Source organism: Palaemon carinicauda, chromosome 27 (genome assembly GCF_036898095.1).
Source record: "Palaemon carinicauda isolate YSFRI2023 chromosome 27, ASM3689809v2, whole genome shotgun sequence".
Taxonomy (NCBI): Eukaryota; Metazoa; Arthropoda; class Malacostraca; order Decapoda; family Palaemonidae; genus Palaemon; species Palaemon carinicauda.
The window spans coordinates 37,508,027-37,522,099 of NC_090751.1; the positions used below are offsets into that span (position 1 = coordinate 37,508,027).

Below are 14,073 nucleotides of genomic sequence, written 5' to 3' on the forward strand. Positions count from 1 at the left end.
CATCCTAGCGAAAAAGTCTTGGAAAAAAAGTCAGAAAAGTAGTTCCTGGTATTTCCTCCCTCTTATCCTAAAACCAGCCGATTAATAAGAAATTTAGTATAGTTTCTCACGTTTTATATGTATACAATCGTATTCAAAATAAAGATATTATTAAATAATGGTTTATGAAGAAAAAAATAACATTTCAATATTCCTGCGGCATCCTGCCAAATGTATTGTTCCGCAGACTGTGACAGACATACTGACGTCTGACATTTGTGATGAGTGATGACTGATTGACTGATGAGTTCTTCCGTAGATGTTATGAAGAAAAACCGACTAGACAATGGAAAGGTAATTCACTTTTTTATGCACATGGTAGGTGATGGCCGCTGATATGCAAAGCACTTAAATTATAATTAGTCGTTTACAAAAAAAAAAAAAAAAAGTATGTGGTAATATTGATAGACCTACACCATTTGGAGCCGGCTGTTATGGGTCAGGCCAAGGCATTTTACCGAGAGCATAACCCCTTTTTATGTCTAAATCTTTTTGTTTGTCAAGGCCAAGTCAAATTTGTAATGCTGATTAGTTTTAGTAGGTGGTTAATGATATATAATTTACCTTAATTTCTTGCAAAACTTGTATTTGCAATAGGAAATGAACATGCTAAGCTAATTTGGCTTTTTTTTTTGATTAAGGGGCATGTAACAAACTTGGGTAATCATAGACTGATAAATTTATAGAAAAAACGAGACATCTTTAAAGGGAAAAAAAAAAACTTCAACAAATTTAACCTTTATTTCCACAGTAAATAAGCTGTTCTACGATTAAGGACCCCCCCCCCACTCCCCGCATTCCCGACGGACACAGGTGGGAACCTGGTATTTTGGGTGGTCGGAAACAGGACAAAACGTGATCAACACTTACAAAATTTGTTAAAGGGCACAGAAGATAACAAACTTGACTAACCTAACCTAGTAGTTCCCAGGTCACAGTCCTAGCCAGGGGCCTTGCCCTCCGGACCCCATCTTCCCAGGTCACAAACCGTTCCAAGTCGCAAATTTTTCCAGTTCACAGACCTAGCCGTTGGGCAAGTCTCCCTGACTCCCCTTCCCCGGTCACAGACCCAGCCAGGGGCAAGCCCCCCGGACCCCCCCTTCCCACATCACAAACTAAATGTAAATCGCAATATGATGAAGTAAATCGCCAATAATTCAAAATTATTGTACTGTATTACAAGGCAATGTAACCTAGGAAAAAACTACTTTTTTCTACAGAAAAATTCCTCTCTTCGAAAATGACACCCGTTCCCATCGCAAATGAATAGTTTCAGATCTATAATATATATATCTCTATCCAATGATAATGGGGGACCCCCAGTAGGAACTCAGGGTTTTTGGTGGGGAAAACATACTGGGGAAACAGTATATAATGGTAAAATAAACCTTTTCTTATCTATACATTACCTTCTTGGATGTATAATAAACCGATGAAAAAATACGGTAATATTGAGCTGCGTAAGCTAACATTAGCAATGTTAGCGTAACATGCTAACATTAGCAGTGTTTTTCATTTATTTTTTGTCAATCTACGGTTCAGTTATAGTCGCTCCCGTTCGTTTGTTTGTACATAGCAGGTTTCAACCTTCTGCGCATAAACTCCTTCCACCTGCGCATAAACTCCTCCTCCACTAATAGGATCACTTCTTCTCTAGCCGCCACATTTAAATATTCGATAGGATCAAGTATTTGACTTGATTCAGTACAACTATACCATTCCTTTTATGTAATACCTTCGTATACATATTACGTTTGACCCAAGAATTACTTGTTTTATTATCTGATATCTTTTAAAATCACCTCATTTTATATCCCCATTAAATATTATTTATCATACACTCCATTTTATCTTGTTATATTACTTTTATACATTTTGTTATTACCTTGTCACGCCCAGATTTCACACAAATACTTGCTCTGGACAAGTTTCCCATTCTGGTTCATTCATATTTACTCTCTAGACTCCTTTGCTTTTCCATTAACCAATCACGAACCCATACGTATGGGAAGTTTGCACAGGGGGGTTAATATTTCCCAACCCCCACCTTCGAACAAACCCTTTTCCGTGGAAAGCTTTGTCCAAGTCAGGTCTCTTGTTAGTTCAAGTGACGTCTTTTTGTGTATTTTACAATGGAAGTTATAGAAACTTCTAACGACTGCAGTAATCCATACTTGAAAGCATTTCGGTGAATTCCAATGGTGATAATTTTCTTAAATCTCATAATGACATAGCCCAACGTTTACAGTGTCCCAAATGCAGTACCAAGCTAAGACAAAGAAGAAACGGGGATGTAAATATACAGAAGTTAAGACGTCACAGTCACAACACCCCGGTGACCAACAAGTTTCGTCGTTGCGGTCATAAAAGAAAGTCATTAATTTCTTTAATTTTATATATTTGCAGGTAGAACCTTGGATAGGGGTTGTGACCTGGGTAGGGGGGTCCGGGGCATGCCCCTGGCTAGGGTTTGTGACCTAGGAACTACTAGGTTAGGTTAGGTGGGTTTGGTAGGTTCTGTACCCATTTATGTATGGTGTAAAGGGTATATAATTAGCATAGCGTTGCTAACGTTAGCAATGTCAGCGTATCATTGCTAATGTTAGCGTGCACAGTACATATGTTCTTGATAAGTGAAGTGAGGACAGAATTTGAACAAGAGCCATTATATTTAATCATTTTAACAGAAAATATGTTTTCCTGTAGAAAGTATTGTGGGGTAAATGTGTAGGAGAGCTCCGCGCTCGATTTAAAAGTTTCTAAAAGTAGAAAACGAAAGAAAACAGTAAATTAGAGCTACAGTTACCTTGAAACTGTGAGATAATCCTCCTACAACCACCTAACTCTTACACAGAAAATGTAAGCATAAACCTACTACTACAATTATGGGGGACCCCAGTGGGAAGCGGGGTTTTTGGGTGGGGGGAGGAGGAGAAAAGTGATTTTTCGGGGCACTACCGAACCTAATACAACCACCTACCCTACCCTGGGGGCCATGTACCCCTACCTAGGCCTACCGGGGGGGCTCCGCCCCCCCTGCGACCCCCCCCCCCCCCCCCCCTTAAGGCCACAGTAATTTTCAGGGCACCACCGAACCTAAGACACCCACCTAACCTAGCCTATGGGGCCCTGTACCCCTACCTAGGCCTACCGGGGGGGGGGGGGGGGGGGGGGGGGGGGCTCCGCCCCCCCTGCGACCCCCCCCTTAAGGCCACATTGAGTTTCAGTTCAAACGAAACAAATTCAAATGAAAACGCCTTTTGCAAAAAAAGGAACACAAACTTCAAATTAGTCTCAATATCTAACTTACCTTTGAAACAAGACACGAAAAAATTGCACCTCCTCTTCCTTTTCCCACGAGTAACCACACTACGATCACACCGGAATGCTAATTTGTTGTAATCTAAACGGCACACATTTTCACAATTAGGGCACTTTTTCTCTGCCAAAATCAAACCATGACATTGAGCAAATGCAATTAGCAAATCAACTTTCCCTGAATAATGTACACAAAAATCCCCATAAGAAATAAAGCAATTGTCACAAGTGACACAGTCAGAACGGGATGAAGGTCCTGCTAATTGCTCCATACTTCACGGCAAAATGAGCTTTTCAGTTTGAAGGGAGATCCGCGACGTGCAAAAATATTCCTCCGCGGAACTTCACGTAAACTGTGGTAACTGGTGGAAAAATAGCAGGGATAAGTGAAGTAATAAGTGTCAGCATTGGCTAGATTTGTAAAAACCGCCATGATTGGTTTTCAAACAGTGTGACGTCAAGAAAACACCTGTTATTGGTTAGCATAGCATTGAGAACTAGTTTGCCATACGCAGTAAGGCGGTGAAACAGCTCATTTTAGCCAAGACATCACACAGTAAACAAAAACAAACACTTAGAAAAATTCCAAGTGAAACATAACTATACACACGAATATCTTCGTTAAATAGAAGCTGCTCATATATTGACTATTATATAAGCGTTCTATATGATATAATAGTGAATTGTAGGTGTTTAAATTCTTCAAGATCTTCCGCGGAGCTCTCCTACACATTTACCGTATTGTGATTTAACCGGTTTTCATCTTCATTTCATCCGCAACAACAACAAGCAGTTCGGATACTTAAAAGTTATTCGAACTGGTTGTTCTGTTTGTTTGCAGTTGAAATGGTCAAATTCGATTAATTCACGTCATTTCCTTCAAGAAAACATGTATTTTCTGTTCGAAATGAGAATCTTTAATACAGTAAAACATTACCAATAATTCCTTACCTTATGATTGACACCTGTGTGTCTTTTGTTTTGGCAATCTTTACAGAAGTGTTAGCTGTAGAAAATGTTCTGGTCTCCCCTGAAAGCCAAGTCAGAATCACCCTTGTGACACTACTGTATAAACTTTGAAAGCTAACACAATGAGCTTTTAACAAATTCACTTCACCAGGAGTGCCGTGAAACTTGGCTATACCATCGAAAAAGTCAAAAGCAGCAGCCCTTACACTGTTATGTTGGGCTCCATAACACACACCTGACATGTGACAGAGCTGCAAGGGAAGTGAAGCGTTGTCGCAGAAAACTAGGTGTGTCACAGAACTGCCTATGTCACTCCAGCTTACATACATCCTTAAATATGGTAAACTTTGTCGTATGGTAGGGGAATGACGTATGTCCGCAGGAAGTATAAACTTCTAATGGAGCAACAAGGAGGCGGGCTTGTGCGGAGGAAGTATAAACTCGTAACCGTGCAACCAGTAGGAGGGCTCGTGCGCAGGAAGTATAAACTTGTAATTGCGCAAGAAACTGCACAAACGAGAGCGGGAACTTCCGACTTGCAAGAAGTAAACATAAGCGTGAAATATTTCTCAGGAAGAGGATCCCTCTATTTGTGCAAGTTTTTTTGTTGATTTATGCATTCGAGAATAAAGTATAGAGAAGAAAAGGTTAGTTTTAGCCTACCATTATTTATTGATTTCCCAGTAAATTTTCCCTACTCAAAACTCCCGGTTCAAACTGGGTGGCCCCCATTACTGTAGGATATATTAGGGTATATCTTATTAACTATTTATCTGCGACGGAACTAAAACGGATTTTGAGCAAAGCTAAAAATCTACTTTTGGGTGATATCGCCATGTCATCCTGATGGAAGGTTCCTTTAGGTAACTTTCTAAGGGATATTTGGCTAGTGATACGCCCAGAGAATTGACCACAGGTCTCCAGAATTCTAACTACTGTTGCGAGTATCCTTAATATAACTTTTAAGGATATCGCATAATATCGGGACGTATTTCTTGATACGACACATAGCAATCTTCACTCCGAATAGAGTTTTCGCCTTGAGGGGGAAGGGTGGCGAGTTTGAAGGGGAGCCGCTATCAAGGTTACCCGGTGGATCCCCTCCCTGTACTAGTATGGCGTAACTACTCCTTGTTGCATTTAAGCATTGATAGCTGCAGATAGAGTAGTTTCGGGTGGGGTCTTTCGTTACAGTTGTATACTCCTTTTCGAAAGAAGGGAGGGTCCATCAGGACGACATATATATCACCCAAAAATAGATTTTTCGCTTTGCTCAAAATCCGTTTTTCTGGCTCAGTCATGTCGTCCTGATGGAGGTATACCAGAAAATTACTTGAAAATACTATATCTGTGGATTTGTATAAGTGCCTTTACTTTGAATGAGTTCCTTATATGGTCTCCTAGACCAATAACGTTGTCATGTCCACTAAGCTTGGAACTAGCTTGGGGCTTCCTGCCCCCTGTAGGGAAAGTGTCAACTTCGACTATAAGGATTCAAAGTTTGTATCTCCATAGGGACGGACGGTAAAATTTCAGAGATTACCTTTTATCCCTTGGAAATCAGTACAGTACTCTGATTTCAAGTTGGGCCCTTCTAGGGTTTAATTAAAACTCTACTAAACTTTATCCGTCTGTAACCTAGATAGCAGCAATAAGACGCAAATACGTTAAGTATTTTACCTTGTAACTAGATTATCAATTGTAGTTACAATCAGATATGAATCTGATCCGGCATTGAAAACATATCAGGGTCCATATTTTCTCCTTTTGGGGAAAATTTGTAATTTCATCGAAATGATGCCACTCAATGGAGATGTGAAACCAAATCTGCCTGATTTGTACAGATTTTGGAAATGCCTGAACGCTGTGACGCAAAGTTCACTCGGCACTGGTGTTATCGGTCAGATATGCACCTATATGGAACAGTGTGTTAATCATCATTGTGATTTGCACTTGAGGGTAAATGTACCCATGCACCCGATGCACTGGAAAGTCCCAAAGCAGTCTGTTCATCGCAGGCTTAGACGACAGGTTTCTAAAACTACCCGCTGCCACCACAACATGTCTTATTTATGTACTTGCTTCGTATAGTATTGGAAGAAGTTCCGTAGAAGCAATTTTCTTAGGATCATGAACTGCGGGTGAGCTGTCAGGATCCGCTCTGTGAATAAGTAGGTGAGCATTGCTCTCGGTTAATTTAGGGATAGATTTTGATCCTGAGGTGTCGCCTCGGAAGAGCTGTCCTTCCTTGAAATCTGAAGTTCTACAAAGATAGACCTTAGGACACCCTAATGGGCATAGGGAGACATCTTCCTTCAGTGGGCAGATTCTCCAAGGACCCCACCATTTGGTGGGCAATTCGGTTTTGGCGAGAAAGTAGGATCGGGGAAAGGATTCAGTTCTCCCTCTTCTGTGAACTGAATATGGCCTTCATCCCTGATTGGCCAATATTTCACTAACTCTAGCCCCTAAGGCTATTGCGAACAGAAAATTGAATTTCCGTGTTAGTTCTTATTGAGTACAATCCTCATTTTTCAGGTTTGAAGCATAGTGCAAGACTTGACCAACGCCCATGTAATGGGCTTTGGAGCGGTTGTCAGCTTGGGTCTAGTGCATGCTTTGGTACCTTAAAAGGGGTTCGCTTATGAGGTTCATCTCAAAGGCATATAGAAGAGGTCTAGACAGGGCCGACTTACACGTGGTTATCGTGGTGGAAGTCAGGCCTCGTCCAAGTAGGTGAAAGAAGAAAGGGAGACAGAAACCTGTTAAAATTTCTGTTGGTCCCTTTGTTTACGCGAGGGTTACCCCTTTCTTCCAAGACAATCCACATTGTCTCCTGGTCGGACTATACTTGTACTCTACAATGTAGTCGGCCACATTCTTTAGGATCCCAACCTTTTGTTCGCTGTTAGGGCAAAAAAATCATGAGGTGCAGGTTGTTGGTTCTCGAGGATGAAATGTAACAGCCGACTTCTGCACCAGTTTGGATAAAACTGGGTACGACAGGGGACTTTTAGCAGGAGATGGTTGGTGGAAACAGATAAGTTCGATTCCATCCATTCCAGTCGAGAGACATGACGTTTATTGCTTCCGCTTAAGGTTCTCGTAAGGGGCTACATAACGAGGTAGTTTCTTGTTGTCGCTCGTTGTGAAGAGGTCGATCTGCAGTTCCGGGACTTTATCGAAAATAAAGGAGAATGAGTCTGTGTCTAGAGACCATTCTGTCTCTATCGGCTTTCCGCCGTCACATCGCGGAACCTTTGAAGGTGAACTGCTTGATAAATGCCATCTTCTCTTCCTTGCCAGGTGGAAGATGGCTAACATCCCGTAGTTGATGGGAGATGAACTCAAGCCTTGTTGATTAGACATATTACTATCACCTCGTTGTTGAGAGTCAATCTGATGTGGATTGTTCTGCTAGCGGATAGTCTCCTCAACATCAGGAGGACTGTCATAGCCTCCAAGATGTTGATGCATATCACCACTGATGTTTGTGGTGGTTGCAAGAAAATTGTCTGTGCTAGGCTCTTATTCGTTGACCACTGCCTCAATGGAGTGCGCAATCGGGTCGGTGTCAACATTGTTGATCTCTTCGAGCGTTTGATGCATATCTTCTCCAGGTTCCTGGCGCATCCTTTGGCTTTGCTTCTAGCATTGGGTCTGTCACTACTGCGAACCGGAGAGAGCCCAGTGCTCTTTCCTGTTGGCATTTTGAAATCCTCTTGTGTTGGATTAGTCTCTTGACAGATGCCGCTATTTCTTTCCTCTTCTTCAATAGAATGGAGAGGTGGTGTGACTGCATGTTCCCATGGATATCTATCCATTGAAACTTGTAAGCTGGAGAAAGGCGAGACTTCTAGCGATTGATCTTGAGACGTGTTCCAGGAACTGGATCACCCTTCCGGCCGCTTGCAGACAAGTAGCCATGGATGCTGCCCGTACCCGCCAATCGACCAGTTATGCTAATACCTGTACTCCTTCGGAGCGTAGGTACTGGATGATTGTGTCCGTTAGCATTGCGAATACCTAGCTTCCGGAACTTGTTGATCTCGATGAACTTGTTGAGTGAAGACAAGTCTAGAATGACTCTGGGTTTGTCAGAGTCTTTCTTGGGGACGCAAAACAGCCTTCCTGAATTTAGATGGACTTCGCTTTCCTCATTACCTTCTTGATCAAGAGTTTTGAGGTATATTCTTCCAATGAGGGGGAAGTGTTGGAAGAATTTTTAGAAAGGTGGATTTTGTTCGATTTCCAACCAAGTCCATTCGTAATTTGGCTGTGGACCTGGAACCTCTCATTGTTAGAGGTTCCTGAGGATATGTTTCCGTGACCACGTCCTCCACCCTTTAGGGATTTCCGGAGGATCCTCTTTTGGGGCCCTTACCTGACCGAAAAGTGGTAGAGTGCCTTTCAAAGCCTGGATTAAATACAGGTAACTAGCCACCAGCTGATGAGAGACCTTCTGGAGGGTGGTTTACACCTGGACTACCATTTGAGGCACTGTGGTCATGGTCACGGTCAGAAATTGTGAAGTTCTAATGATGATTTCCTCTTTTGAGGACATGCCCCACTTTTGGAGCAGGTTCCTACTCTCTGTGGTGGCTTTGGTAATGACTTCTTGGACCACTTCCTGTGGGAAAGTGTCTAGGCCCCAGATACATGATGAAATCAGTTTTCTGGGGCGTTATTAAAGTTCTGCACACATTTCTAAGCAGTTCTGATGAGACAAGGATGTGGTAAGACTATCTTTCATCTCCTGTTCCCTTCTCAAAGGATGGTTTGGCAACTTCGGAAGGTTCTCATTAAACTGCTAGCCTGCTATCTCCGGATCCAACCTCGAGGCGGAGAAGGTTAGATGTACCACTTTCCACTTCTCCTCGCAGATGTGCATAGCTAGAGGTAATGGTTTATATTTCTCTAGGATTGGGCAGGGTTTTCCCTCTTCGACTGCTCTCAGGACACAGTCTAGGGCTTTCCCCGAAAGGGGGAAGGTTCAGGAGGAAGGAGCAATACAGGTTGGATGCTTCTTGCTCAATGCTGAGTCTTTTGAGTTAGTATATCCGGCCCCTTAGCAATCTGGGTACGCTGAAAGCTGGGGCAAAGTTGAAGCTCTTCAAGGGGATTAGACCCCCAACTTCTAGGAGATATAAAGCTTCCCATTCAACATGGGCATGTGTTCCGTCTACCTTCAGGGGTTGGTTCACGCACCAGTGAGAAGTGTCCCCGTCCTATCAGAGAATCGGCCATTGCCTTGCAGATCTTTCTTTTTTCCGGTGAGTGTGTGCCTTCTGTGTCCTCGTGCGAACTTTTTCAGGGCCAGAAGGTCGTGCATGCAGGACCTTCATTTCTGCAATTGAAACCGACCCTCATTCGTTATTTGCGATCTGCAAAGGCGCCGTTGTGACCAGGATAACACCTGTGAAGTGCGTGATGATCTCTCTCTCTTCCAAGAAGGACTTACCGTCCTCTCTCTCTCTCTCTCTCTCTCTCTCTCTCTCTCTCTCTCTCTCTCTCGTGTCATGGGTGTGAGGCCCTCTTCATCATCTCGCCAGGTTTCTGATTGCCAGGTTTCATTTCACCGAACCTCACTTATCAGATGTGCTCATGCAAGCCTTATTCTTGGACATATCATGCCTATTACAGTAATACCTTGAGATACGAGTTTAATGCGTTCCGGGACCAAGCTCGTGTGTCAATTTGCTCGTATCTTAGATTAAATTTTCCCGTATAAAATTACTAAAAAAAATTAATCCGTTCCCACCCTCTGAAAAAAACACCTAAAAACATTATTTGTTCCGACACAGATACAAACCTTGGCTATTTATAATAGGGTATACTTTCAGCGCAGCTGAAAGACGAGCCATGATAGTTTTAGTGAGGGATAACTACCTCATCCGATAGTTAGCGGGTGGGGGGTGGGGTAGACTGGCTACCCCGCTCACTCACACCTCTCGGCTAAATAATCACTTTACTTTATGGCTCGGTAGAGGACGGACATTCTGCCCTTCTCTCCCTCAAAGACTTGCCTTGATGTTTTTTATTTATTTATTATTTTTCTTGTGTGTTTTCATTTATCTTTCATATATATGAGTGTATATATGTATAAATGGAAATATACGTGTAACTTTGATTGCTGTTGACAACGTATCCAACTGCCTCCGCCGTAAGGGTGTTGTCATTGCCGCCCTACCCTGTGACTGATGGTTGGCAGGTTCTCAACACTGCTGTGTGTTTGTTTCATTAAGAATTAAAGTGTGTAACATTTCTGCTCCCTTTCGAGGAATTATCTTACAAGGAAGGTGACTTATTCCCCGAATAGTGTATTTTGTGCAACGGAGCATGAATTGAAATTGATAACAACCTCCTCTTTTTTCCACAGGTAACAGTGACGTAGAACACAAGGCCGACTGCTACGGCCGCCCTGTTCGTTATCTTGCGCTACATGCGGTAGATCATGAGCTGCCCTCATTACGAGGTAGCATTTGCTGTCAACCGTCAACTTGATGTTCCTCCTTCGAGGGGAACTTCTCTCTCTCTCGCGAGAGAGAAAGAAAGAGAGAGAGAGAGAGAGAGAGAGAGAGAGAGTGATTTTTGTTTACGCCTATGCTTTTTCCCGTTGGGCTGGGAGAAAGCTTTACTTAGGCTATTTCCTCTTGCGGGAGGACTTCTCTCTCGTTCGCGAGAGAGATTTTTATGCCTACGCTTTTTTCCCATAGAGCTGGGAGAAAGCTTGCCTCAGGCGATGTCCTGCTTCGGGAGGACCTCTCTCTCGTTCGCGAGAGTTTCTTACGCCTACGCTTTCTTCCCATAGAGCTGGGAGAAAGCTTGTCTTTGGCGATGTCCTCCTTCGGGAGGACTTCTCCCTCGTTCGCGAGAGAGATATTTTATGCGTACGCTTTATTCCCATAGAGCTGGGAGAAAACTTGTCTTAGGCGATCTCCTTCGGGAGAACTTCCCTCTCGTTTGCGAGAAATAACTTGTAGGAGCTGGCTGATCCACCAGGGGTGGTGGCAGAGCTTTCTCCGAAGCAGGTTATCCCTTCGGGGGAACAAGTCTCATCCTCGAGAGAAGACTGCCTCTGGGCTAAGGCGGTCCCCCGTTACGCTTATGGTTCTCCTTCAGGCGCGGAGCGAGAGCCTTCTCTTAAGCGACATTCTCCTTCGGGAGAACAAACCTCTTATGCGGAGGTATTAACTTGAACCTGCTGGTTCTCCTTGATCCCTTGAGGTCTCATTCGATCACCCTTAGGGCTGGCGTGATCGTTGAGCCTTCGGGCTCTCCTCATGTTGATCCTGTGGGTTCTCAGGACAGTAGGAGTCCTTCGGGCTCTCCTCATGTTGATCCCGCGGGTTCTCAGGACAGTAGGAGTCCTTCGGGCTCTCCTCATGTTGATCCTGCGGGTTCTCAGGACAGTAGGAGTCCTTCGGGCTTTTGTAACGATGGTAATGTTGAACCTTCGGTAACTTGTGCCATCAATCACGCTGACCTTTCGGGCTCTCGTGACAGAGGAACCTCGGTTCCTCGTTACGCTGGTCCTTCGGGGTCTCGTAACATTAGTTGTGTAGAACCCTTGGGCTCTCGTAACTGTAGTCACTACTAACACTCCGGTGTGTTGTGACAGGGAAACTATGGTTTCTAGTTGCACTGTTCCTTCGTGGTCTCGTAACATTAGTTACGCTGAACCCTTGGGCTCTCGTAACTTTAGTCACCAACACTTCGGTGTGTTGTGACAGGGAAACTGCGGTTTCTCGTTACGCTGACCCTTCGGGGCCTCGTAACATTAGTTACGTTGAACCTTAGGGCTCTCTTAACTTTAGTCACTGACACTTGTTTAGTGACAGGGTAACTTCGGTTTCTCGTTATGCTGACGAGTTGGGGTCTCGTAACATTTGTTACGTTGAACCCTTGGGCTCACGTAACTTTAGTCACTGACACTAAGGTGTTTTGTGATTGGGAAACTTCGGTTTCCCGTTACTCTGATCCTTTGGGGTCTCGTAACATTAGTTACACAGAACCCTTGACCTCTCGTAACTTTAGTCACTCCAACACTTCGGTGTTTAGTGACAGGGAAACTTGAGTTTCTCGTTTGCGCTGACCCTTCGGGGTCTCACAACGCAGTTCATGCTGAACCTTTGGGTTCTCGTAACCATAGCCATACTTATATGACAGAGTTTGCGGGCTCTCGTTGTGTTGACCGTTCGCGCTCACACAATACAGGTTATCGGGAACCTTCGGGTGAACGTAGTAGTGAGTACTCTCGCCACACTGAGAGCTCTTGCTCGCAAATTGGGGCGCACGACCAAGTTGGCGCGCATGACCAAGTTGGCGCTCACGACCGATGTGGCGCGCACGACCATATTGGTGCGCACTCACGACCATATTGGCGGGCGCACACGATCGGATTGGAGCACACAACCATAATGGCGCGCACACACGTACAACGAGGCGCACGCAATCAGTTGAAGTGCGTGAACAACTCTTTATGTCAGAGTTTTTCAGACTCGTTGCGAAGTGTTCATTAGTACACGAGAGTTTTACTCTCATGGCAGAGTTTTCGAACTCTCGTCCCGTGAATTGTTCTCGCGCGCCCATTGTCATTAAGTTTTACTCTGATGACAGAGGGATGCCTGCTGCCTAAGGGTTTACGAATCGCTACAGGTAACTATGACACAGTTCCTTTGGGTCCTGGGCACGTAACACGATTCCTGAAAATTCCATCAGGAATCAGTTCCTGCGGGTTCTCGGCACAACATCCTTTAAGGTCGTGAGAAAGGAATTCACAATTAGATTCTGAACCCCTAGGTTCTCATCCGAATCTCTCTGTTTCTGCTATCCAGAGTTTTCTGAAAACTCTATGGTCGACCCCCCCCCCTACGGGATGGGTCTTCCAAAGGTGTGACTTGATACGTCACTCCACACTCCCAGCTGATTACTATATCAGCTAGTCTGGTTTCGCCAGCACTGGTCCTTTCGTTTTCGAACGAACCACCATCATCTTCCCACTTCAAGTGGTTTGGTTAGCAGACTGAAATGAGCGGGGAATGAAAAATTCTTTACATTCCAGTTCATTTCCCCTGGCAGGCCTTGCCTGATTTAGATGGTAGTTTTCTCACTAGCGAGAAAGCGTTTGATGGCAACCCCTTTGGGTAAGCGGTCGATGGCAATTACGTGTAGTGGTCTTGAAGCAAACCCTCACATACGAGACTCCACCCTTTTTTGGGAGACTCGTTCCTGAGAAGTTTTTACAATACTTCAATGAGTGTTAAAACTTCATGAAGGCCGTAAGCCTTCCCGAAGCATGCACTCTAGCCAAGACAAAACCGCGAGGTTATTGTCTTAAACTCTGTTCTACCATTTGAAGGAGGCGGCCTCCCCCGTCATTGTACCCTGGGTATAACATCTTGCCCTTTTACACGATAGGCTTCCGAGATTTTTTATTCTATCCTTACAGGGTTATAGTTTCGAACAATTAGTCGCGAAGGAACATTGTTTGCTGACGTTAATGAACGATAGCAACAGTATGGGCATCTTTTCATTACGTTGCGAACGTTTCAAACCCCGCTCACAGGTAAACGGACATCCGTTTCTGTGTAATGAACACTGGCTAGCCCCTCACATAAAGAGGAGGGGTAAACCAAAGAGGAAATGATCGCCCCTGTAACTGTATATTTTGTTTGAGAACATGTTCGCTCTCATTCAAGAAAATATTAGTTAGTCAACGATCAAAATTCTTTCGGCAATAATGTT

At 44.0% G+C, this 14,073-nt stretch overlaps 1 long non-coding RNA gene across 1 annotated transcript in view; it reads left to right on the forward strand.

Moving 5' to 3' along the window:
• The first annotated feature begins 216 nt into the window (after nucleotides 1–216).
• LOC137621160 (uncharacterized) overlaps nucleotides 217–14,073 on the forward strand; it is an 89,850-nt gene continuing 75,993 nt past the window's right edge. Inside the window, exon 1 of the long non-coding RNA XR_011040140.1 lies at nucleotides 217–333. This is a non-coding gene — a long non-coding RNA (uncharacterized lncRNA). The remainder of the gene's footprint in view (nucleotides 334–14,073) is intronic.